Source organism: Microtus pennsylvanicus, chromosome 3 (genome assembly GCF_037038515.1).
Source record: "Microtus pennsylvanicus isolate mMicPen1 chromosome 3, mMicPen1.hap1, whole genome shotgun sequence".
Taxonomy (NCBI): Eukaryota; Metazoa; Chordata; class Mammalia; order Rodentia; family Cricetidae; genus Microtus; species Microtus pennsylvanicus.
In genome coordinates, this window is record NC_134581.1 from 21451068 (window position 1) to 21476963 (window position 25896).

The window sequence follows — 25896 nt, forward strand, 5'->3', positions numbered from 1 at the left end:
CCATAATGAGTTTGAATCCAGCCTGAACCCTGTCAAACAAACAATCCAACAAACGTACCAAACAGGAAACACCTGCCTTCAATATACCTGATCCACTAAATATCATTGTTTAGTCCAGGTTACCTTTGGTGGTCTTAAAACACGTTAGCTACACTGGCCAAATCAATGCACTCAAAGGTCATTTTATAATAAATGAATATTTCATACAATGTAATGAATACTGTACTTGTGTATGTGTATGAGAGAGAGGAGAGAGAGATTTCTGAATATCAAACTTGTAAACAAGAGCTCTCCAAAAATTCTTATACTTTTATATGCAAATCAGTGTGATGTTTGAATTTTTTCTACTTTTATTCTTGTTTAAGTTTTCGTATTTCATTAAAAGTACTAACTGCAACTTGCAACTTTGATTTCATGGCCAGCCATGAGTCACTACTTTGGAAAGTGTGGATCTGGAGGAACGTGTACCAGCCAACATCCAGAAGTTCTCATCTGTCACCAGCGGGGTGTAAATTAGCCCAGCTCTTAATGAGAACTGTTTGGGGAAAAAAATTGACCAAATTTACAAAAACATCTGCCCATTGACCCCTGATGTTCCATTCATAGGAATTTATCTTACAAATATCCTAACACCTACGTAAAATATCCAAAACAGTTCTTCCCATCATTGTTTATGATGATAAAAGATTGGCAAGAGCCCAAATGTCTAACCATAAGAAAATGGTTCAGTAGCCAATGGAACATCCATACAATGGAAGAATACTCTAGGGCTGTTTAAAAAAAAATTAAAGGGTGGTCTCGGTGACCTGGTTTGGAAAGATTGCCAAGATGTAACAAGTCCACAAGTAAGATACAAAGTGGAGTCTTAACTATGCTCCCTTTTGGATACTAAAGGGGAGTAATTAGACTCCGGCTCATATTTTCTTGCTTTGGGTTCACCCGAAGAAAGTTGCTCTTTTTAAACATCAGAATGGTTGACTCTTGGCAATCCCACTGCTGAGAAGGTTCCTTAGCTGCTTTCCCTATTGCTGTGGTGGAATGACTGACATAATATAAAAACAAGGGGTTTAATTTGGCTCACAGTTTCAGAGATGTCAGTCCATCATGGTATGGACCAGATGGTGATATAGACCATCTCCCATCATAGCGGCCATGAATCAGGAAATGGACGCTACAGTCATGGGCCAAAGAAAGAAATAGCTCCCTGGAGACATGCCTGCAGTAACCAATCCATCCCATAAGGCCCCATTACTTTTTAAAGCTTTTACCACCTCCCCATAATGCTGCCTGATTAGGAATCCATCCAGGAATTAATCCATGCATCAGGCTAAAGCCCTTAAAACACAATCCTCTTTGAAAATTCCATCACAGATACACCTGGGCATCTTTCAATTAAATCATGGTAATGAGAGGAGCCAGGTTATCTGAAAAAGGGACCTGTCTCTGAGCAGTAGCTTATGGGAGAGAAGTGGGGTTCATTCCTGAGTTACAGAAGACCCAAGGACAGCCTCAAGTCAACATGAGGGATAAGCAGATGATATGTGCTATGTCTTCAAACCCAAGTTCCAGGGGACACGAGCCCCTGACAATGGCTAAGAGACTGGACTAGATGGAGCAGCAGCAAGAATCCGCCTCTGCTGCCTTTGCCTGTCTCTTTGCTAGATGTGGTTTGTCAACCGGACAATGAGTATTCGTGTAACTATTAAGAATGTCTGGGTTTTATCTGCAGTTGCTCATGATAAACAAATTTAGCATTACTGGGGGGAGGGTATTGACTGCTGGAGCTGCTCTAGGTGGGACTATGTATGTCTCAGGTTTCTTCCAGGAATGCATGGCTCAGGAACGCTGTCCACATCCAGGGCCTACTTGTTTCTTGTTCAGTGCCTGTGGTCTGCTGCCCATGTCTGACGGTTAAAATCTGTGCAGTTCTTAGGGTTCTAGATCCTCTGAGAAAGTCTAGAAGTTAGTAGGCAAAGGTGGAGCTTAGGGTTAAGTTAGGCGTAGAGGTGAGGGCTGGTCCGCTGGTCCCTCCACAGTAATGCATGTGCTATTTTTTTTCTTAGTTTCCTAATGACAGTGTATTTTCTAAGCAGCTGGCAGGAGCTCTTTAAGTCCTCACAGGATTGCATTACTTGGGTGTTTTTACCAGTGTTAGTGGTCCAACCTAGGAGACTTAAGTACGTCAGTGTGTATAGACTTGCCTGTTGCAGAATATTTGTTTAACTATGCAAAGGTGTGTTGCATTTGTTTATGCTGTATTTGTAATGATGTGTTGCTTTTGTTTATGCTGTATTTGTTCAACTGTGTAATGATGTATTGCTGTTTTACCTTGCCTGCTTAAGGCACCTGATTGGTCTAATAAAAAGCTGAAAGGCCAATAGTGAGGGAGGAGTTATAGGGCAGAACTTCTGGGTAGGGAAAGTAAGTAGGAGGAGGAATTCAGGCTGAAGAAAGAAAGAAAAAGAGATGCCAGGAAGATACCAGGGTTCAGCCAGCCAGACATGGAGAAAGCAGGAAGATAGGACCTACAGAATGAAAGAAAGGTAAGAAGTCCCAAGGCAAAGCATAGATGAATAGAAACAGGTTAGATTAAGTTAAAAGAGCTACTGGGACAAGCCTAAGCTAAGGCCGAGCATTGCTAATTAATAATAAGTCTCCATGTCTTTATTTGGGAGCTGTTGAGGGTCCAAAGAAAATTCCAGATCCACCTGCTTCTTCCTGATGACAGAAAAGCATTGATAGACTCAGCCATATTTGTTCCTTCATTAGGAGCAGAATGGCCCAAAGCAGCAGGAGCCCACATCCTCTGGCAGAGGCTTCTCTCCTTCAGTCAACCCCATTAGAGTGGACGGATGGAAATGCCAGCGTCAAAAGACATTTAGCAAACAGGAATCTGAGCACTGGTGTGAACCTGCCTGAACCTACCTCTGTCCCTAACCCACTCCCAAGTTACACTCCTGAGTGGCCAGCCTGTGGCCATTGTCCCCAGCTCCACGGTGTCACTAGTTCACCAGACTGACTCTTCCCATGGAGAATGGGGGATGCTTCTTGAATTATAAGCACTGTGGAGAGGGACACAGTCACAGACCTCTGAGCTACTTCTTCTTCTTTAGATATGGACCAGATCTTCTGTGGAGCACATGCTTTTATCAGTCTTCTAAACAAATACCCTTTAATTCGTGACCACAGATCTTCATTCCCGTCTCCAAATACACCTTGTTGATTAATGTCTGTTGGCGCTGTGTATCTTGTTATTCTAGCAGGAAAATTCGATTCTGTCGTAGGGGGAAGTATGATGGAAGGAATCTCGGGGAATCTGACTAATGAGGTCAAGATCACTCATTTCTATCTGACTCGTTGATTGCCGCATGATTCTTCTATGTCTCCTTCAGACCTCCTACCCTGTTCCTCCCCTCCTCAAGCAGTGAAACTCAAGCTTTGCTCTGACTTCAGTGAAATTCAAACTTTAAATTTCATAGATGAAAAATAGTTTCTCACTGGCATGAAGGAATAAGTGGGAACATTCTAGAGAGAGAGCTGAAGATGTTGGTGACTGAAAGTCGGCTCTTTTGGGAATGTTCACTGGGGAATTGCTCTTCCATGTCTGTCCTGTGCTGAGAGTAACATGGATGGGAGGGAAGGCAGGCTTGTCTTCCAGCTACTGAGGGGTGGAACTCTCTTCTCTTGGGTTCTGCCTCCAAGAGCGGCTTCAGCTTGCTCTGGAAAGGGAAATGGGCAAGAACTGGAGCCAGCTGAGAATTCTCCAGACCCCAAGTACAGCCCTGCCTCTGAGAAAGAGTTCAGGGGAATTTAAAGGCAGATTGGGCTGCAGTCAGGGTAGGAGACTGGGATTAGACGAGTCATTGATGGATGGGTTAAGGTTTAATAAAAAGATCCCCAATTGTCCTTAAGTTCTTATCTTTCTTGGCCTCTTGTTATTAAATTATGTATTAGAGTTTTGAATGTGGACATGATTAATTCTACTTAGGATCTCAATCTTGGCTGCTTTAACGAGGAATTCTATTTTAACTTAAGAAGCATAAATGAGGGGGGACTTACCCTACCATCTTTCATCTGTTAATTGCTAGTGAATAAGGCTCAGCTGTTTGGATCCTAAGGCAGGGGCAGACATGCCCATCAGATGGACATTGCCATGGCTGTCAGTGGAGTAGCTGAGGAAGTAAGCTGTCTTCTGGTGCTGAAGCTGTATGCATACAAGGAAGGCTACCAGGGGGAAAGCTGGGGAAAGCAAGATGGGAGGAAGAGGTGCCTCATTTTCCAAACACCTCGGGGAGTGTCTGTAAGAAACTGGAAGGGTTCTGGGAGGCTTGAGGAGTAAAATCCTGAGCATGGGATCTGGCATGAATTTTTCAGCACTGTAGCTATTTATTGAGTATGTACTGTTTGTCAGCTTCTGGGACTACAAATGGGAGTTAGAACACATTTCTAGTTTTGTGTTGTTTTCTAAATAGCTCCAAACCTAGGCTGGTAAATGCTTGGATGCCATACACTGGTTGCTTATGTAATAGTCGATGTTTGTACACAGCACAAAAGGGACTTCCTGGTGGGAAAATAATGATTCCATGGAGTGTGCCTTGCTGTTGAGCAGCGCTCACAGGTATCTTGTGCTACTGAGAAGCCTCTCTGTGTACTTGGACTGTGAGTCTGCACGGTGTGATAAATGCTCACTCCAGGGATAAGAAGCTGGGTTCAAATCCTGCCCCTGCCTCTAGTAAATTGGGAAGCTTTAAGCAAGTCATTTAATACTTCTACCTTCATTCCTGGTTCCTGGGTTTTCTCACAGTGGAACTTGCTTTGCAGGATTGCTGATATGGATTAGATAGTTTAGTGTCATGATGATGATGATGATGGTGGTGATGATGGTCATGGTCTTGACGGTGATGCAGACGATGGTGATGATAATGGTCATGGTGGTGATGGTGATGATGGTCATGGTGGTGATGGTGATGAAGATGGTGGTGATGATGGTCATGGTGGTGATGGTGATGGAGATGATGGTGATGATGATAATGATGACGATGGTGATAATGGTCATGGTGATGATGGTGATGATGGTAATGATAATGATGATGATGAAGAAGGGGAATAAAGACTAGGAGAATGAGGAAGAGATGATCATCTAGGAAGCAGGACTAATAGGGAGCTCTTGGAGCTGAAAAAGCCAGGTGGATGTGGAAATCCAGATGCAGCCTGACTTGAACAAACAGAATTATTGATGATAGACCAGGAAGGCCAAACATGGCTGTGGAGTCTCTTTCCTCCTCTGTTGACCATTCTTTCTGAGCCGATGCTACTCTTCAAAGTCATTCGACACAACCCCACTTTTTAAGATGGCAGCTTGTGGCTCTTGGAACCACACCTTTCCAATGAAATTCAGTAGAAAATATTGGCAAGTTTTTGTTTCTGTACGCCCAAGGACAACCCTTGAATGGTCTCAGGGAGGGAGAAGCTTAGGACCAACCCTGAACCACTGCCTGAGGTCAAATGGATGTGTCACCTTGGTTTTCTGAGAGCTTGGAGAGATGCTTCTCTTGGTATCTGAAACACCCACTACCAATGCATATAGTAGAGCGAGACCTTGAAGACTCTAAAGCTTTTTGAATGAAGAATATGCTGTATTTTAATGACATTTTGTTTCTGCTCTTTCAGCTTTGTCTTACCGTATCCAAAAAGGGACACCGATTTTGTCTTTAGCAACTTCCAAATATTGTATCATTTTAAAACATTCATCTCATTGTAACAGGAACAATAGTTCTTGCCTTTTCTCATGCATACTTCTATGGCTTATTAATATTTAACTAAGTGTGTCTAATAAACACAGCTGGCAAACAGGTGTGAGCAGAATCACAGCACACTCTGGGTGAGCGTTCTTCCTAACTGATGGGGCGCGAGTGCAAGGGATCCTAGGGCCGTGGTGTAGGGTGTGAGCATTTTATAGATTGTGTTATAAGAATAAAGCATATCTGTCAGCTAAATTCATGCAAGAGAATTCCTGCTGCTTCGATTTGCTCTTACTAGGTGGGGCATGGCAGTAGTTGTCAGGAGTGAGCTGGGTCTGTATCGGGAGAGAAAAGAGTGAACTCTGGTCTCTCTGGGGAGAAACAAGAGTGCAGAGAGGCGTGGGGCACTTTAGTCCATAGCCAGACTATATGAGCAGAGACTATGGACATCCGGTGTGAGAAAGGAAGGCACTCGGAACAGAGTCCACAGGGTCAGGGTAGAGATATGGGAAAGCATGTCTCCTTCCTGTCCTCTCATAGTGTATTTCATTAGGACAAATGTATGGGAGGATGTCACTGCCTGGCCCCAGGTAGTAGGTGAAGCAAGGAATAACACCCTCCCTGGGAGGGGTGTGAGCCTAGGAATATGCCAAAAGGTCTTGTCCATCAGAAAGTCCAGAAGGGCACTGACCCTTTCCTCAGGGATGCAGGAAGACACAACATTCTAACTCCTTCTGGATCTTGCACTGAGTCTGGCATTGCCAATGGCTGTCCCATCTGTGACAATGTACTAGGCCAGTGTAGCCTTAGAAAGCCCTAGGCAAAGGCTGACTAGGACCGAAAAGAGTAAGTCAAGTCAGGACAGAGCTATCCAACACACAAGCACGAAACACTGAGTCTCAGAGGAAGTTCCCAGTATCTGCACCTCTCACCCATGGCTCCTTCATTTGCAGTGATGAAGCGGCTTCCTTTGTTTATCCAGCACCAAAGTAGCAGAGCAGAGACCCCACACTTCCTCCTTTCTCCCTGACTCCAGCTGGAGTCATCACACCAGACAGACTTGCTGGCTTCTCTAATAGCTTGGGAACCCTGGGATGGGCATCCTGTGAGCTCTTCACCGTGGTTTACTGCATGGTGAGAAAGTCCCCTGTTTAATAATGTAGCAGAGATTAGAAAAGTGCAGGCCAGAAGGAGGCCATAGAAATACCTAGTTGCTAAAACAATATCAGATAATGACCTTTTAAACCAGCTGCAGCTCAAGGAAGCTGCGTAATGATTACAGCTCAGGGCCTAACGAGGAGGGCATCACTTATTTATAACATCATTGCTGTCTTTCCTATATTGCACGTGGGCCACTGTGTCTAGGCAGGTGGGTGCCTCCCATAATCTGAGCAGTAAATGAGTCAATTGAGCTGATTCTATAGGCTGGAGGAGTGGCTGGGATGAGGCAGGGAGGAGTCGGGCAGGTGTGGTCCCAGATGCTGGCAGTAGAGCTGGGGAACAGGTAGCAAGCTCTGAGGCTCGAAGAACCCTTTGTCAGGGTGGATCCAGATCTGAAGCAGATGCTGGCTGCTAGCCTGCCGTGTGCCACTATAATGGTGCCATATGTAATGATGACCCATGGTCGTTATGGTTTCTGATGTCTACTAGGATGCACTACGCCTGTGGGTGTGTGGGTGCACACATGTATAGTGCATGTGCATATGCATGAGTATGCTGGGGCCAGAGGCTGGTTGGCTGGCATTCTTGGTCACTGTCCACTTTATTTACGAGGGTAGTGCTTCTTACCTAACTCAGAGTTTGCCAGTTTGTATAGCTAGCCAGCTTGCCCTGGAGACCCTGTCTCTACCTCTTGAGCACCGCGATTACAAACAGACTACCATTTCCACCTCGATTTGGTGTGGCTGCTGTCACATCTCATTAGACATCCTCTTTAGCCAAAGCAGACGTGAGATGGATCTGTTTCGTCTTCAGCCTTCACCTCACCCTACCTGGGAGTATGGCCTACCCCATTGTCCTAGCCCTAAAACCCAGGTCACCTTTAAACCTCGCTTTCTCTTGGGTCCTCATCTAGCTCGCCTATGATACTATTCATTCTAGGTATCTCCTCCTGTACCTGTCCACTCCCTACTGTATCCACCGGGTCCCAGACCCCAGCATCTTTGGCCAAGAGGCAAAAACCAATAGGTATCCCATCCGCAGTCCTTCTCACCTAGGCTGGGCTTAAATCAGATCCTCTCTTCATTTCCCGTTTTCTTAGTGCCTCAAGCATGACAAGAACAGAGCTCAAACTTGGGCTCAATACTCTCAGGTCCCCGTCTGTTATAGCCCATGCTACCTCTGTAACCTTAGCCTCCCCATCGTCTGCTCTCAGGACTCTCCAGGCCTTGGTGGCTGCTTGGCTGGGTCCTTATTATACTATGCTGTGACAATCATTACTCCTAGGCTTGAGTTGCTTTTTTGGTTGGGTATTCCTCACCAGTCAGACCCTGCTAATACCAGATGAACAGAGATGTCTCCATTGGCTTGTAGATGGGGTGAGACCCCCTTGTTGCTCTCCATCCTTTTGTCTTGCTATATTTCCATAGATCACATTGTGATCAATCCTGTTGCCTATCTTTTTTTCTAATCCATAGTCTGTACGCACCAGGGCGAGCTTCACTGGCATCTACTATAATAAGCTCCCAAAGCTACCCCTGGGATATAGTATGCACCCATCAAATACTTATTTAGTGAATTCATGGTCACGTTTACCCCAGCAACACCCCCAACCCATTTTGATAATAGTTGAACAAGCAGGGAACCATCTGTCTTTTCATTCAGGACTGAGTTCAGTCTAAAGATCTCGGGATCTTACTTAAGGTCATCCAGTCTTGTCTTCAGCAGAGTTCAAGTTCACTCACTTTTGTCTTGTTCTACAACTCTTTTTGAGCTGTGTGGTGGTGGTGCACGCCTTTAATCCCAGCACTCGGGAGGCAGAGGCGGGCGGATCTCTGTGAGTTTGAGACCAGCCTGGTCTACAAGAGCTAGTTCCAGGACAGGCTCCAAAACCACAGAGAAACCCTATCTCAAAAAAACGAAACAAAAAACCCCTCTTTTTGTCCCTAACTATGCTGCTTTCTCAAGACAGACCCTCTGGATCCTGCTCCGGAGAGCTGAGTAAGAGGGTCCTTTGGGAAAGTCCACTTTATTGGCTCATGGTCATTCTTCCCTGATGTCGTTGCGTGTAGACCCTGGGGTGTGCAGCAATCATAACGTCACCATCTCAGCTGTTGCAGGTGACGGGGCAAGTGTGTGCATGTGGTTGAGGTTGGTAAGTGGGGTTGTGGGTGGCCAAAGAAGGCTGGCCTACAGTCAGAGACCATGCCCTGTAGGTGTGGCTGTGATCGTGAGCAGCTGGCCCACCTAGGGGAGTTCATCCACTAATGTTTAACACATTCAAGGGCAATGTTTGAGAGCAGGAAAGTCTGGAGGTGTTGAAGGCTGTTACCATGTGGTAACACAGGGGTGGCCAAATTATCTTTCTTGTACCTTGTTAACTGCACCTGTTCTGTGCAGGGGGCTCCTTTTCACATAGTCTGTGACTTTCTGCTCTTATCCCATTTGCTGTTTTTGCTTTGGTCCACTCTGTTCTGAGCCTCCCCAATGCCTGTGAGTGAGGGTTGATCTGTCACAACAAATCAACAGGGTCAGGGGTGGGTTCAGTAAAACAGCTCTGCCTATCTGTGAGTGAACTAACGATCCCACAGTCAGGGGTCCTCGGGCTGGTTTCCATAGTAACTTGGAATGGTTAACCCAGACTTTCTGAAGAACCCCTGAAAGTAAATTACCATGCGAGGGAGAAGCCTTTGACTAGCAGTGTCTTAGTCCTTTCTTCCATGGCTGCTTCTATTTCTTATAATTTGAGTCTAGTACAATTAATCAGACTGCACAAGAGTCTGGGAACATTAAGCAGAATTTGCCATTTTCATGCAAAGCTGAAAGACATGGCCATTTCACATGTAGCCATTAGACATTTTTATGGCCAGCCTATCACATTACACACCGCAGATTCCCAATAAATAAAGCAAAGCTAGACTGGGTGCTGCCAGTTGAGTGACAATTCGAGTAACAACATCATGGCCAGAACAGTGCTTTCTTGACATCTAATTTACTCAATTACATGAGTAATCATGTCACTCTCTGCTTAGGCTCCTACAACACCTTTCCATAAATTAAAATAAAGAGTGAGTGCCTGATGCCTCTCTCACCATTAGACCCTGGTCACAAGGCACAGTAAGAGAAGATTATTTCTGTACTAGACCAGGCATCCTGTGAGACAGGGACCACACCCATCTATCCCTTGTTTGGACCACACCCATTTATCCCCTGTTTAGCACCCCAAAGAGTATGCAGCAGAAATACAATGAATGACGGCATGATTAATTTAAGACACTGTGGTAAGAGAGGATGAACTGGAGAGAGCTCATGAATTTAATATGGCTCATGTGTTAGTCACAATTCACCAGTGGACATTTCTAGATATTTGATACACTATCTGGAATGAACTTCTTAGCATAAACTCTTAAAACAGAGCCGGTCACTAAGTTACGGTTATGCTAGTTTAATTATCTGCTGTGTAACACTGTTTCTGGGGGCAATGTGAACAAATATCTGTTCACCCCAGATAGGGAACTGACAAGAGACCAAAGTGAGGATATCACCTGTTATGTCATAGCGAGGGTTTTATCACTGTAAAGAGGCATCATGACCATGGCAACTCTTATAAGTGAAATGTTTATTTGGAGCTGGTTTACAATTTCAGAGGTTTAGTCCATTATCATCATGGTGGGAAGCATGGCAGCACCCAGGCAGACATGGTGCTAGAGAGGGAGCCAAAAGTTCTACATCCAGATTAGCAGGCATCAGGAAGAGAGAGTGACTGGGCCTGGCTTGAGCTTCTGAAACCTAAGTCCACCCTTGGTGACACACTTCTTAACAGCAAGGCCACACTTCCAAATAGTGCCAGTCCCTGAGGAGTTACTGGGGGGCATTTACATTCAAATCACCACACCACCAAAGTCCAATTTGGTGAACCAGAGTTTGACTGGGGTTACCTAAGGAATCTGGGTGCGTGGTCACTTATAGGAGTAGATGGCTCAGAGATAGCTGCCTCTCCAGAAGCCAGCTCCAGCATGGATGATGTCTCATGAGAACCAAAACCTGGAGTTCACTGTACAACCTGCAGCCCATTCAATAGGTCGGAGAGTGTCACTTCTGGGCAGTTCAGTGGCTTTGAGCCCTTTTTAGGCATCTGGGTTGCTCTCTGCTTCTTTCCGGCAGCTTTGCTGATCTGCTGCTCCTGGGAAGTACAACTAGTCCCAGAATGTCTCTCAGCAGTCTGGACTGCTTATGCAAGTTTGAGGGAAGGGGCAGCCCAGTGCATCTGGTCAGTTTGAGGCACTTCCTGAACCTGTTGTGTTGTTTACTTCCTAGTTTTAACAAGCTTCCCTGTAGGGATGTTTTACCTCCCCTTAGAACATCCTGAATCTAAAGGAGCCTCCATCCAAGACGGAATGTTTTGTCTCAGAGGAAACTGCTACACAATACTGACCTTGCTGTGATAGAATTGACAAGTCCATTCACAAAGAATAAGGACAGGGGAGAGGAGAAAAAGGAGAAGGAGAGGAGAGAAACGTATTTAGAGAACGGGCTTCAAATTCTTTCATTGATTCTACTCTGGTTCTCCAAAACCCCAAACCCTTTGTTTTCTGCAAACAATTTAGGATTTGTACTTGAGATGGGCTTTGAAGCTATTTACTTCCTTACCTCACGTAAGAGAAGATTCTTCTAGAATATAATGGACACATCCGAGGTACCCAGAAGGTACCGGAATTGATTTGATTTCTAATACCCAGCAACAATCTTTTTAGGGAGTCCACATCTCAGCAATAATAGCGTAGGTTTTTTATTGAGGAAATATGGCTGTGGGGACTTGCTACGTGCTGCCGTCCACTTATGAACTGCTGCTCTGAGCTGTTAGGCTCCTCAGAGAAGGTCTTCCCTTTAATTTGATTTATCCCCGAACCCCAGTTGCTGTCCTTCTGGAGCAGCCAGACTTGCACAGTGGTGCAATTAACTGGATGACCCAGACATGTTCTGAGTCAGTAGGTGTGCGTCTCTTGTCAGTGTGGACTGAAGAGCAAAACTCAATATGAGCAAGGAGATGGTCTCCAGTAACTGGTGGAGTGAGTCTCGTGAGGAGGTTTTGGCAGCCAGGCTTGTCAGAGGAGGCAGAGAGGAGTGTGGGGGAACTCTTCTGGGCAGCAGAACTTTGAGAGGAGAGGTTTCCTTGGGTTGGCCCTTGGGTAGAACTCAGGTATCAGCTCAGTTGCTTGGGCTTCTTTGACCTGTGTGTGTGGGGATACCTGTGGCTCAGTGACTTTAGGAGCAAATGTGGCCAGGTCATACTCACTCTTTAATATTATCTGGAAATCCTGGCTTTCCTGTGAGAGTCTGAATAAACAATAGATAATTAAAATAATAGTGATGTATTTATTTTAAGCATTATACTCTTCTCACCCCCAAGACTGTGGGCAGCCTTAGTTAGAATCATGGGTCGCTTGGGTCCAGGAGACAGCAGGCTGTTGGGAATGCCCTAAGGAGAGACTCCTATGTGGATCGCCTCATGGATACACTGTTTCTTCACCTTTATCTGAAGGTGTGGGAGTCTCATTTACTGTTTAGATATGTTTTTCTTTTTTTCTTATGTGAGAATTTTTGGAAGGAACAATTTTAGGGCAGGGACTAGGTTCATGACAGTAGCTGCCCAATGGCTTACATATGAGGTCTCACAGTTGAGCTTCCCCCCTGGTCTCTGTGGAAGTCACTTGCATTGATGCCTGTATCCTCCTTCCACACCTGGAGTCCCTTGTGCAGTCTGCTTGTCCCTTGAGGCAGTCTGCTCATCCTCTTGTTCATGGTTGTTGATGTGGGTAGTCAGTGGGCAAAGCCTTTTCACACTTCTGGGGCACTGCCCAGAGCTGGGCTCCTGGCATCCTTAGGAAGTCATCTCCAGTAGATGCAGTGTTGTTCTGATCTCTTCCCATTTGAATCAGCCAAGAACAGCTGACCTGCCCGCCTGTCTCTCACCAGGGCTTTGGGTTGGCGAGAAGCGGGAGCAGAAGACCAGCTGGGAGGGAGAGCTTGGGCAGATGGAGGCACTGTTGGCAATGGAGACAGGTGCATGTGGGCAGTGTCGGGAAGGGGAAGCCAGGGTCTCGTGCAGAAGGCAAGCACGCTTGGAGGATTGCAGAGGTAGGGGGAGAGGCTGAAAGCACTGGGGACTCTTAGAACTGGGACAGCAAAGGCACTGCCTCAGCATTAGTGGTCAGCGTCACAGGCAAGCCAGTCAGTGCCTCGAGCCGTGGTTTTCACGTCTATAAGATGTGGCTAGTAACTGCCTCTCAAGGCAGCGATGCGCTGATGTTTACAAGCAGGCTGGAAACATCGTGGATCTCTACTTAAGTGAGGTGATTATGCTTACCCATTCTTACTCCTCTTAAGCATCTATTTTTCCCTCCATTTTTTAAAAAGCCAATTTCTAAAAGATAGACCAAATGGATCAGGCCAGGGAAGCAGTCGCTGGGCCTCCTTTGAACCTCTGATATCCTGTACAGGACCTCTGCCCCTAAGGCAGCACTCAGCCTCCTTCCTCTACAGCCTCCCTGCCTGCTTTTCCCGCTCCCCAACCATTTCTTCACACAGCCTCCAGAGGGGTTTCCTAAGCTTTACGCCTTGCTCTGAGTCTTACTTTATAAGCTTGATCCTGACTCAGCTTTTGCTGAGGAGATGAACACTCAACTCTGAGAGATGACTGAGAGCAGTGGGGTGTAGTCCTGTTCTCAGGCACGGTGGCTTTGGTCTCCTCGGCTCTTACAGATATAGAATTTCTTGTATCCTGACCTGTCCCTGTCTCGTCTTTCTTTGCCTTCTCTACCTGCCCTGCTTCTAGATGATCAATGGCCTTCTTCTCCTCCTTTATTTGCCAACTTAACACCCAGCCATTATGATTCAGCCTTCGTGAGCTTGTGAGTAATTAAAAGAACTCAAACTACCTCACAGGAAAGAAGAATTGGGCAGGAGATATGGTTTTTCAGGTAAGGCGCTTGCCACCTCTCCTGGCCACCTGAATTTGATCCCCAGCAGCCATGGTGGACACTGAGAACCAAGCTCCATCCTCGAGTAGGATGGGGAGAAGTGTTTGGAGCAGGATGGGAAGAGTGTGAGCCTGGCTTAATGTGAGGTAGCATCTTACCAGAACGGAGTCAATGTGTTCTTACAGGAGAGGAGCCAGCAATGCCCAGTTGGAAAGTATGACACATTCCAGACCACCATCCCCGTCTTCTTACCATCCCAAGAAGGTTACATGTTTTCTGCATGACTTGCTCTTTGTAGTACAATGGAATCAAGTTTTGTCATCCAGTTGTGTCTGAATCCTCACCTCCTGATCCTGGCCTGTGTCTCATGGAATTCAGGACTATGAACCCACCAAACACAAGTCCAGCCTCAGCCTCATGGGCAGATACAACCACACTAAGCAGAGGCTGGGACCATGTGACAGACCTAGGGGTTGTAGTTCCTGTGACAGGCATGTACTGTGACTGGATTTACAAGCCCAGATCTCATATAGATCCTGGGGTCTTCTAAGACCTACTATCTTGGGCTACTCTTTTTGACCCGAGAAGTGGGTGCCATAGACAGTATGTCTGGAAGACTGTAATGTTGTTTGGGACTCATAGCCCAGCAAGGATAGCAATGCATAGTCCAACACTGTCTGGTCCTTGCGTTATGGGAGAAAAATGAACTCAGAAGCCAGCCACATGGTCTTTGTGCCATGGTTATCCCTAAGGCTGTTAAACACCTCTCCTTGTCCTGCTGTGACCCTCAGGCTCCATCCTGAGCTAACACCACACCACCCTTACAGATCTGCTCGGCACACATATGACACCAGATGTCACAAAGTCAGACCGCAGAAACAAAGTTACCATTAGTTGGGAGACTGATCGCAAAAAGATTGCTTGTTGCTAGCACAGATCACAGGTTGTGGAAAACTTCCTGTTTGACAAACAATAGTTTCGAAGTTACTCCTTGAAACAATGTCTCCTTTAGTTGCTTGCATGTGCTTTGCTTGATGAGGAAGAAGAAAATGGCTTTAGGTAGCAAGGGGAGAGCAGTGTTGTTACATGTAGCTTTTCATGTCTGTGGTGCAGTCCCTGGCGTGAAAAGGCTGTGTCAGGCCCCTCTGCATGGCTCACCCAGGTAGGGTAAGGCAAGACAGGTTATTCTTGACCTTCAGCCATAGGCGTTCCTCTGAACCCTCAGTACCAATGGTGCTGTCTGCCTGTCTTCTGGGTAAAGCTGAAGTGAATCTCCTGCAGCCCCACAAGAGGAGCTGGAATGGAGGGCTGCTCCTGCTCTGCCTGTCTACCTGGGTTCCCTTTTCCAGACTGCCCTTTGCCGGCCTTGTTGGCAGTGGAAGGTGTTCCATGTACAAGTTCATCCTGGATGGATTCGATGTCAGCTTTGGGTGGCCGGCCTAGAATGAAGACTCTGGACCCAGTCTTAATTGAGCTTTCAATATGCTATATGTCTATACAGAATCAAGAATTTTTCTGATTACTTAAAAAATAAATGTAGTAACGAAATGGCTCAGTTAAAAAGAATTAATCTGAATAATTCACTGCCTGTTTTTCAACTTAATTTACTCCCTCCCTTAGTAGAGGAACCAGCTGTGGGGCAGGGGTAGGTAGATGGGAGAGTGTATGAAAGCTTCTGAAGAGCCAGATGAGGCTGTAAACCCCAGGAATGAATGATGCTTCTTGCTCACTATGTGGCTGGAGAGAACTGGGCACAGAGGCCGGCTGGCTGCCTGTTCCTGGGCTGGAGGGAGGCAAGCTCCATGCCCAGCTTCCTCCTGAGAAGCTCCTCTACTGTGACTTCCCATGACCTCCATGGAGCTGGTAGGTACAAAGAGGTGGTCTGCTCTGCTCTGCTCTGTATAGCTTGGGTTATAGTGACAGACATGGATCCAGTTACGATTCCCATTCGGGAATCCAGAAGCTTAGACCCAGAGGGACTTCGGGGTCATGGAACCCAGTGTTTTCTGAACTTCCATGGTTCCCCTACTAACCCCCTTTGATAGATTTTTGCCGTGTGGGTTTACTCTCTGGACTAGTGCTGATTCATTTCGGCACTTGAAGATGGAATCCCATTGGAAAACAGTTTGTCACAGTAGTGTAGAGAAAACCAGACACATGTGGTGGAGGACGGCTGAGTCACTAATGAAAATGATCAGTTTCAGCAAAACCTAAAATCGGCTAAATTTTTTTAATTATGTGTTTGAGATGTTAGGGAAAGTCCATGCCCAATCCAAAACTCTCTACCTTGAGGTAACAGAGGGTGGAGAAGGAGTTAAGAGAAACATGCATTCTCCCCAACACATGGTAGACATTACTGGGGGTGCAGCTTACCTATTGGTGTTCGCCTCTCTGCTTCACATCCGGGAAACCTCATGCCTACCGACCTCTATTCCTCTTTTGTGGAGGATATGACTGAGTGGGGCTTGTGCACAGAAGAGCATGTGAACTGTGCTCGGTGATGGCTAGAGAGACTAGTGGAGTTGAGGACAGGGCTCAGATATTCCTGAGGGACCGAAATCAAGAAGTCGCTGTCCAACCTGGAAAGCTAACCTTCATTTTAAATCACAGCTGGAGTCGTTTACCAAAGATTCCTCCAAGAAATCAAGGGGCTGGTGCGAGTGGTTCAACTCTGTTAGCCTTAGAAGAGAATTTAGTTAGGCAAAGTTCAGACAGAGAGGGGGTGAGTTTGCAGAGTTGCTATAGAAGGCTCTATAGCTAAATCTAATGTGATCAGAATAGGAACATTAAAAAGGATGCTGGTTGGACCAGTCTTGAAGAAATTTCTGAGAGTCAGAGAATAGTTATTAGTGAAGCCACAAATATAAACACAGTACACTCCAGAGGGTGCCCCGGAAAAGCTAACCACGTGATACGCTGAGGTTTCTGAGGGTCTCAATCCCTCAGATCTGTGCTGAGTTCTGCACTTCAAGGCTCTGGGTGGGGATAGGACACATCTGGACTAGTCTGAAGTGGTCCGTGTATGGCTGGCATATGGCAATATGTCACCAAAGGGTGGCAAGAAGGACGCTGCTCTTTCATTGAAGATCCTGCCGGCAGGAAAACTGACAGTTTGGTTCTGACAGGCTAGGATATTGGGGGGATATTCGATCACACTATGAACCCTTAGTTTGCATTTTCATTAATTAAATCTAATTAACCCTGGGCCAGGAGTCTGCATTGGTAACTAATTGACAGCAAGCAATCATAGAGCACCAGAGGTTTTCTGGGAGAGATAGAGAGACACAGGAAGTTATAGGGTAGGGTTTGGAGTGGCTGCAGCTTTGTGTGGTTTGGCAAAGCAGAAGCATGGGTTTTAGTCTTCCATGGATGCCAGCAAAGAGAGAGGATTAGCTAGTTGCCTTTCAGTCTCTCTGAGCTCACCCTAGCCTTTGAATCTTGATTTTTATTCATAATTAGAAGAATAGAAATTTAGTTAAAGCTACCTTTAGCGTCAGCAACAGGACTGGTGCCGATGGGAGCAGAATTCTTGCCAGGCTGTGGGCTGAGCGGCCAGGCCATGGCTAGAGAAGCAGGCCAGTAACTGCAGAGTCACAATTGCTGGCTGAGATAGCAGTAGATGAAGCCACTGTGCCGAAGTTACGTCAACATCAGGGTTACTGTGTGCTGGGGCTGTTGTGGCATGCTGTTTCTCCAGTCTTGATAATTCCAAAGCACATGGGAACTGTGGTAGGGTATCACCAGGACAGGTGTGGCCACTCTGCAGAGGATACACTCAGTGAGTGTGCAGGATCTATGGAGTAGAGTGCTATATAGGAGATACATGATTGATGGGATGGGCGTGAAAATGCATGTGTGAAGAGAGGCAGGGGAACTAGCAGAAGTGAGAATTCACCCAGAAGCTGGAGTCATCCCTAGGGTCGTTGACATAAAGGTCCTGTGAGGCTAAATCTTCATTGTCATGAGCTCAGGGATTTTCAGTCCCTGAGGAGTCACACTTTGGGGGAGGGGGGTATATAGAGTTTAACTGAATGTGGTAATAACGTCCAGTGGGTTGAAAAGGTGAAAAAAGAGGGCTAGGCATATAGCTCAGTAGGTAAGATACTTGCTGCACAAGTATGAGGACCTGAGTTAGATCCCCAACACATACACACACATGCACGCACACATACACACACCCACAGACACCCATACACACTCATACATACACTCATACACATTTACACACACATACACACACTCACACATACACACTCATACACACACACTCACACATACACACTCACACACACACTCACACATACACACTCACACACACCCATACACACTCATACACATTTACACACATATACACACACTCACACATACACACTCACACATACACACACGTAGCTCATTGTGGTAGTATACACTGTAATTCCTGTCTTGGGGAGGCAGACTCAGGACTGTTCCTAGGGCTCCCTGGCAAACCACCTTTGTAGCCAAATTGGTGAGCCCCAGGTCTTGGTGAAGAAAGATCTGTTCCTGAACGACAAAGTAGATTGCTCCTGATCTTGGACTTTTATAGAGACATGCATACATGCACCTGTGTGCACACATCCACCCACACATCTGCACGTGCGTGCACACACACACACACACACACACACACACACAACAGGAAAAGAGAAAGCTAGTTACGTGCCAGCACCTCTCTTTCCTTGCTTCCTACTCAGTCCGAGTAAAGTTATGAGTAAACTCCTGCTACCTCTGCCTCAAGCCATTCCTGTCCCTATGCCTTCCCCACCTCGGTGATTATACCTTCAAACTGTGAACCCCACCCCCAAAAAATCCTTTTTCCTTTAAAATGCTTCCTTTAGGAATTTTGTTACAACCATGAGAAAAGTAACTAGTACCAGGAGCATCTAGGCTGATGCCTGCTGGGTGCGCTGAACCTCATTACAGGGGAGCTTTACTGGCACCCCACCTGGTTGCAGGCTGAGTCATGAGGAGCGATGACTAAGGCTTCATTATGTGTGGCTCTGGGTCAGGAAGGGCTGTGTTCTGAGGGGACCTTTCTTTATGAAAAGGAGAGACCTGTGGGAGCAACAGTCCTGGCCAAGGAGCTCTTGATTGGCTTGTGTCCTTCAGCAGAGCTGCCCTGCCTGCTCCGACCAACATCCCTACCAGCATGGCAAACAAATGTATTATTGAAAGCAGAAAGTAGCTGCCAAGGCAAGCCAGCATTTCGGCGCGACCGTGGATCTTCCTTTCAGTTCGTTGAATTCTGACTTTTGGAGAGAGAGTTCAACTTGGCAGGCAGCAGGAGAAAGTGTGTGAGTGACTGCTGCTACATCTGACCATGGCTTGGCACCGTTTCCAACCAGAGATGGTTGAGCAAATGGAAATAAGGGTTCACGGAGGGTTAATAAAGCTTTATTGCAAAAACCAAACAAAGAATTCATGGAATGAAATGATAACGGGGAGCTGTCCAACAATATTCTTTGGGATGTATCCAAGACTGTAATCAGTGGCAAGCTAATTCAGCCCTAATTCCAGGGAAAAAGATGGAGAAAAATGGATAATTAGAAAAGAAAATGGAAACACTAGAGGAATCATACAAACATAAATTAGATCCCAAAATACTGACACAGTTAATCACAGCGAGGGGTGAATCAGACCTCATCCGACCAAGAGTTGAGTATTTTCAGAAATACACAAAAGAGGGAAGGAACCAGCGGCAATAACCAGCCACAACTAACAGACCACAAACACTTGTCAGAAATTAACACCAAAAATGTAAGATAGAAACAACATTGTCATTAACCAGTGGGGATGAAAAATAGACTTGGAAAATGTAACAAAATATACACATGGTTCTCGAAGCCCGATCGCCTTCTGTTGAAATTACAGCCATAACTTTAAAAAGATTTCTTTATATTTCCCTCTCTCAGGATCAGAATGATTCATTGTATATAAGAAGAGAACATAGGAAATAATTAAAGCTATAAAAAATTCCCAATTATAAAACACTGGAGTTCAGACATGGCTATACCACAGATTTGCCATGAAGAATCAACTTGGGACTGGAGGGAATCTCCTCTGAAATGACTGAGACAGAGACTTGTGTGGTAATGACCCCATCTTCCCTTCACTCTTACCATGGGAAGGGGTCTTGCAAGGTCCCCTACTTTACTTGTCCCAGTGGTTGGCACTCCATCTCTGCGAGACAAGCCACCATCTGTTCAGAGGAGATACTGGGATAGTGTCCCAGGCACACAGCTGAAGAGATGAAGGTAGGCTATAGACCTGAGCAGTGGTTCCCAACCTTCCTAATGCTCTGACCCTTTAATACAGTTCCTCAAGGTGTGGTGAGCCCCCAACCATAAAAGTATTTCATCGCTACTTCGTAACTGTAATTTTGTTACTGTTATGGATCATAATACAAATATCTGCATTTTTCCAGTGGTCTTAGGCGACCCGTAAGCATAATGTAAATATCTGATATGTAGGATATCTGATATGCAGCTCCTGTGGAAAGATTGTTCGACCCTAAAAGGATCAAGACTCACAGGTTGAGCACTACTGTCTTAGAGGCAGGTGTGATCCTCATAAGAAAGGCGGCTCCCAACTGCAGAGTTCATAGTTCATCTCATTTTGGGACTCAGGCTGTCTGGAAATACAACATCCTACCATGGTGGGTAGCAGATGCTCTATCCACAAAGAGGTCATAGGGCCTCCTAGAAGAAATGTTAAAGATGATTAAAGCATTTGAAATTCCCCCACTTAATCCTTATATTTTGATAATTCTGAGATTGCAAGCATGATCAAATAATCCTTTCCAGAAAGAATGAAGTAATGTATTTAAATTTTTTTGGAGGAGGAGCTAGCTTTTTTAAAAATTGCCCTTCATGGTTTGCACTTCAGCAATCAGAACTCAATCAGAGAGAGGAACTGGGGAGTGTGGGGCTGGCCGAAGGCTGACTGCCTCTTTCGAGATTAGGCTTTCCAGTGTAGCCTGGGGTTATTGGGAAGCCCATGGAACAGCTCCCAGCAATGAGAGAGCTGGAGAGCAAGTGGCACCCACCTCAGAGGTGAGAGATGGAGGAATGGTCAGGGGGTGTCCATGCAGTCCCTCGTGGCAACTCTGCGAATCATGAGCCGTATCTCTGATTTGCAAAGGTGCAGACATGTAGTCCCTCTGCTGCACAGGTGGCAGGGGGAATGCTAGGTGAATGCAGGCCTATGCTAGAGCTGGTGACAATGCCCTAGGCCACCCCCAGCCCCATACCACTGGTCATCCATCAGGCAGACTGTCAGGTGGAGATGCTAAAACTCCGGGGCCCAATTCCAGTGTAGGCTGTGTCACCTGCCACTTAGCAGTATATCCAGAGAGCAGCCATGCTGTGGAGGGAGGTGGGGATTCGTAAGTTCCCTGTTAGATAACCCAAACTGGAAGGATTCTGAGTCCACGAAAGATCACAATTCCATTACTTCATTAAGCCTCTAAGAAGCCCTTTTATGTTCATATGCTTGTTATACATAAATGAGCTTCAGCTTTCTCCTAACTCTTTGAAAATGTCTGCTTGAAGCCACAGCTGCCGTTCCCCGACTGCCATTCCCTGGATTGAGGAGTTCATTTGATCAGAAGGTAGTGTCTTCTTCTTGGAGAGAACACTGGGTTCTAATTAGTCGGGCTTCAAAGACTGAGGAGCATCAGGCCCGATTCTGTTAGTTTAACAAAATATCAAAACTCAGCAGACACAAGCAACAGAATATGATGTCATAATGCCACGTCCTTTCAAAAGACCTTAATGGTCCAGATCATCTTTCCTTGAGCTAATCTGAATGCTTGCATTTTAAAAGGCTAAGGTTCAGGGCACTGTGGGAAAACTGTTGGAAATCTCTCTGTTCCATTGCATGGGTTGAGCCTCTTCCTACTCACACCTGGCACATGTGGGCACCAGGGAGGCACCCCGCTAATAAACTGAACTTGAGCAATTTCCCTAGCTAGACCCAATCTGAACACCTATGGCCAGCCAAATCAGCAAGCAAATATGGAAGCCTTATGAGTAGGTAGGCATGATGGAGCCATTATCAGCCCCCCAGAGAGGGAACAACGGGGCACACAGTGACTCCCATGCTTTACTGTGGGTCCTGGGGGTGGTACTGCTTGGAGTTCTCAGATAACTAGAACAGAAGGTTTTGGATTCTGACTCCTGTTTTTCAAGAGGATTGAATACGAACACGTGAAGGGGACACAGCTGATCCATAAACAATATCTAGACAGAACATCTAGAAATGGACACGAGAAATGTCCTACCTCGTCAGGATCAGCAAGGCCACGATGCAACACTGATGGAGTTTGAAGACACAGCAAGCAAAGCAACCCCAAAAGAAAACAGCGGTGTATATAAGGCGACAGAATTAATGGACAGAGGATCGGCCAACTGTTGACACTAAGAACAGCAGCAAAACCATCTGAGTGTGATATCAGGAAATTCAAACAGCAGGCGACATGTTGACATTAAAAAATAACAGGAAAGCAGTTGGAGAAAAATATCAATGAGAGCATCCGAGGCACCGGGCTCTTTTCTTGGGCTGTGTTCACATTTCTTCCCCCAGTGGTTTTCCCTGGTGCTACCTTCTGTGTTTTCTTTTAGAAAACTAGTAGCCCCTGCTGTGAAAGTGGGCAGCCCCAAGCTCAGGCAGAGCTCTGGCTGCAGAGGACACACAGTTTGTTTTTTATAGTTCTTAACTCTGGGTCTCCTTACCTGAGTTTCCTTCCCCAGGAACACATCCGATGCTATGAGAAAGAAGGGTCCCATGGCTCAGGAAGTCCATGTTATTGATGTCACCTCAGATCTGATTTTGGTGAAGAAAAGTCAAGAGGTGGGTGGGTGTCATCCCCCTGCTTCTCCCATGCCCCTACCCGCAGATGATCCTTTGGGAGATGTTAGCTAAAGTTCACTGGTCAGGGTGGTAGAGGGGAGCCCAGCCTGGTCTGCTGAGCTGTGTGTGTGGGGTGCTGAGGAAGACCCCCTACTTGGGTCACTCTGGGATTCTGTCTGCACCAGCATGGAAGGGCCTGGGGCTTCAGGCATGGTTAAAGAGTTAGTTAATTAAAACTAGAGGATCCCTGGGGGAGGAGGTGACTCAACAGAAGTTAAGAAAAAATGCAACATGAATCACAAAGAAGTAGGATCTACCCCTGGGGTTCAGGAGAAACAGAAAGGCTGGGCAGGGGGGGGGGGGGTTCATTCCCTCAGATGCAGGAGGCACTGGGTCAGAGAGCTTCCTGCTTTATTTCCTGTGTGCTCCTGTTCAGGTTCTGAGGGTAGGACCCTGTTACTAATATTAATTGAACACTCCACAGCACATGGCACTCTGCGTGCTTGAAAGGAATGAACTTATTTTCTTCTCCAAACAATCCCAGAAAATAAGTCTACATTTTATTCTCACGGTTCACAGTTGACAAAAGGGAAGCACAGAGAGGTGAAGTCATTCACCTCAAGCCACACAGCCTGTAAGTGGCAGGAATCAGAGTGAAAGGATATTTTATGCCATACCCACTTGCCGTTTGTAAAAGATGAGAGAGAGAAAGAGAGAGAGAGAGAGAGAGAGAGAGAGAGAGAGAGAGAGAGAGAGAGAGAGAGAGAGAGGACGGACCCATGGCAAAGCTGAAGGACCCATTAAAATAACATTTTTCTTCCTGTAAATAATAACAGAGATATTTTTTGAACAGATACATATGGATATGTATTCACATGTGGGTGGGGTCAGATGCCACACTCTTGCCCTGAGACACTCACCAATTATGCTAGCTCTGCTGGCCAGGGGACCTCAGGAGTCCACCTGCCTCTGCCTCCTCAGCTCTGGGCATGCGAGTGCATGCAGCATTTGTGTGGTGCTGAGGGTCCTCAAACTTGCAGGGCGCAAGCACTGTGTTGGCGGAGTCATCTCCTGGCACCACTTTTACACATTTTGGCATAACTTTGCTGGGGTGGGAGTGGGCGTTCACTATGCTGACCTGTGTTTTCAGGTGAGTTGTGTATCCAAAGCTACAGTTAATAGTTGGAAGAACTCTAGCAAAACCTTAATGTATGGTTTTTCGCACCGCTGTGACAAATTACCCAACTAAAGCAACTCCAGGCAGGAAGGATTTATCCCTTACAAACAGTGACGTTGCCTGGCTGGGAGGGAATTGGGAACAACATCAACAAAAACACTACAGGTGCTGAAAGGTGTGGAACAATAAGGGACAGTGGCTCCCCATTGCGGCACAGCAAATCTTCCTCCAATGCTCCAGTGTGATAGTTTAAAGTCAGCCTTAGTGGTGTGCAGCTTTAACAATCCAGCACTCCAGAGTCTGAGGCCAGCCTGGTCTGTGTAGACAGAACTAAGACAGTCAGAGCTACATAGTGAGACCCTGTCTCCAAAACCGCAAAACAAAAACACAGGGTGCTAGTTTGCTGTGTCGTGTCCCCCCCCATTTGTCTCCCCCCCCATTTCCTTTTCTGATTCTGCCTGGGCCCTGTACGCGATGCTCTGCAAGGACCTGATCCCTATTTGACAGCTGTGTTGACTGTTGACTGGGGGTCTTGGCTCTCCTCCATGTGTCCTCTCACCTCCTAATGGAGGCCTGACTGGGCTTCTTATCAAGAATTCCCCGAAAATCAGAATGCCGTTCTTCCAGATGGAGAATACGACCTGTCTTGTTTTAAAGGCCCTGGAGTTTCTGTTCGGTGATGACTCTAATATTGATAGCATTCTCTCCTCTGGAGGAGCTTTAAATACTTCATGAATTTGGGCTCATTAATCTTCAGCTTTTTATGAACTTACAAAACACATTACCTTGCAGAGTTAAAACCACGAAAGCTGGACTTTCCTTATTGCCGCTCCCCAAACAACTCTTTCCCATTAGGCAAATTTGCAAGAAGTTGCTTTCCTCTACACACCCCGTTGTCTCCTGTACAGATGACATTCTCTTTCTGGCTGTCCTGCATCCCAAACATAGTAGCAGACAGTTTTCACAGTGTCCCCGGGACTCTGACCTCCTCACATCAGTCATCTTAGGAATGAGACACTGCCACTGCTTCCTGCTGGATGTGGTATTTGGTTTTTGGGTTTTTTCTACTTTCTTAAAGTGACACTCATGCCAAGGTCATGACCGGCCAGCGTTCTCTGACGATTTTCTGTCTGCCTCCCTCACCACTAGGATTATAGGCAGACCTCCACGTCTGCTTTCATGTGGGTTCTGGAGGTCTGAACCCACAGATCTTATGTTTATGTGGCAAGTGCTTTACCCACTGAGCAATTCCCAACCCATAATATGTGGTAAGATGAGATGTTTCTTTTCCTTTTTTCTTTTCCTGGTTATTCTTGTTTATTTGAATTTCTCCTAAAATGATTTAACTATATCGTAGACATCTAAAAATATAAATAACAGCATTTAGAAAAGAATGAAAATGAGTTAAATATTAATCTCTCAGCACCTCCCTACGCTCCCCCAAATATCCCCAGTGCCTTCTACCAATGCAGGGGAGCCCCATCAACTCCCCTTAGCCCTGTTCTCCCAGAGGGTTAGTCACGGGGTTTTGTGTTTTGTATTTCCACAGATTTTGTTCCCATCTAAGGCCTGTGTATATGGACCAAACAAAGCCAAATGTCTCTAAATGTTTCTGAAAGTGGCATCATATTTTGTGTGTTCTTCAGCCTTGTGCTTACCCCTCTCCGCATCCCCCCTCCCGGCTACTCTTCAATATTATGCTTGAGAGACTCATCCAGGTTGAGATATGCTCCTCTAGTCCATTATTGCCACAGCTGTGTGGCATTTGTTGAATAAAAACATTGCAATTTGCTAATCCTCCTGTTGATAAGCATTTAGCTTGCACCTAGTTTCCTACCGTTAGGAAGAACACTTCCATGGACGTTCTTATGTGGGTCCCCCTGAAGCAGTAATGTCGAGGGATTACTCTGGTTCTCTTGAGCTTGTTCCTAGACACAGAATTACTAGTCCATAGGATATTTATGTGTTG

General features: G+C 46.1%; 1 protein-coding gene across 1 annotated transcript in view; it reads left to right on the plus strand.

The window, feature by feature from the left end:
* Positions 1–25896, plus strand: part of Ephb1 (EPH receptor B1) — a 436566-nt gene that overhangs the window by 66027 nt on the left and 344643 nt on the right. The window lies entirely within an intron of this gene.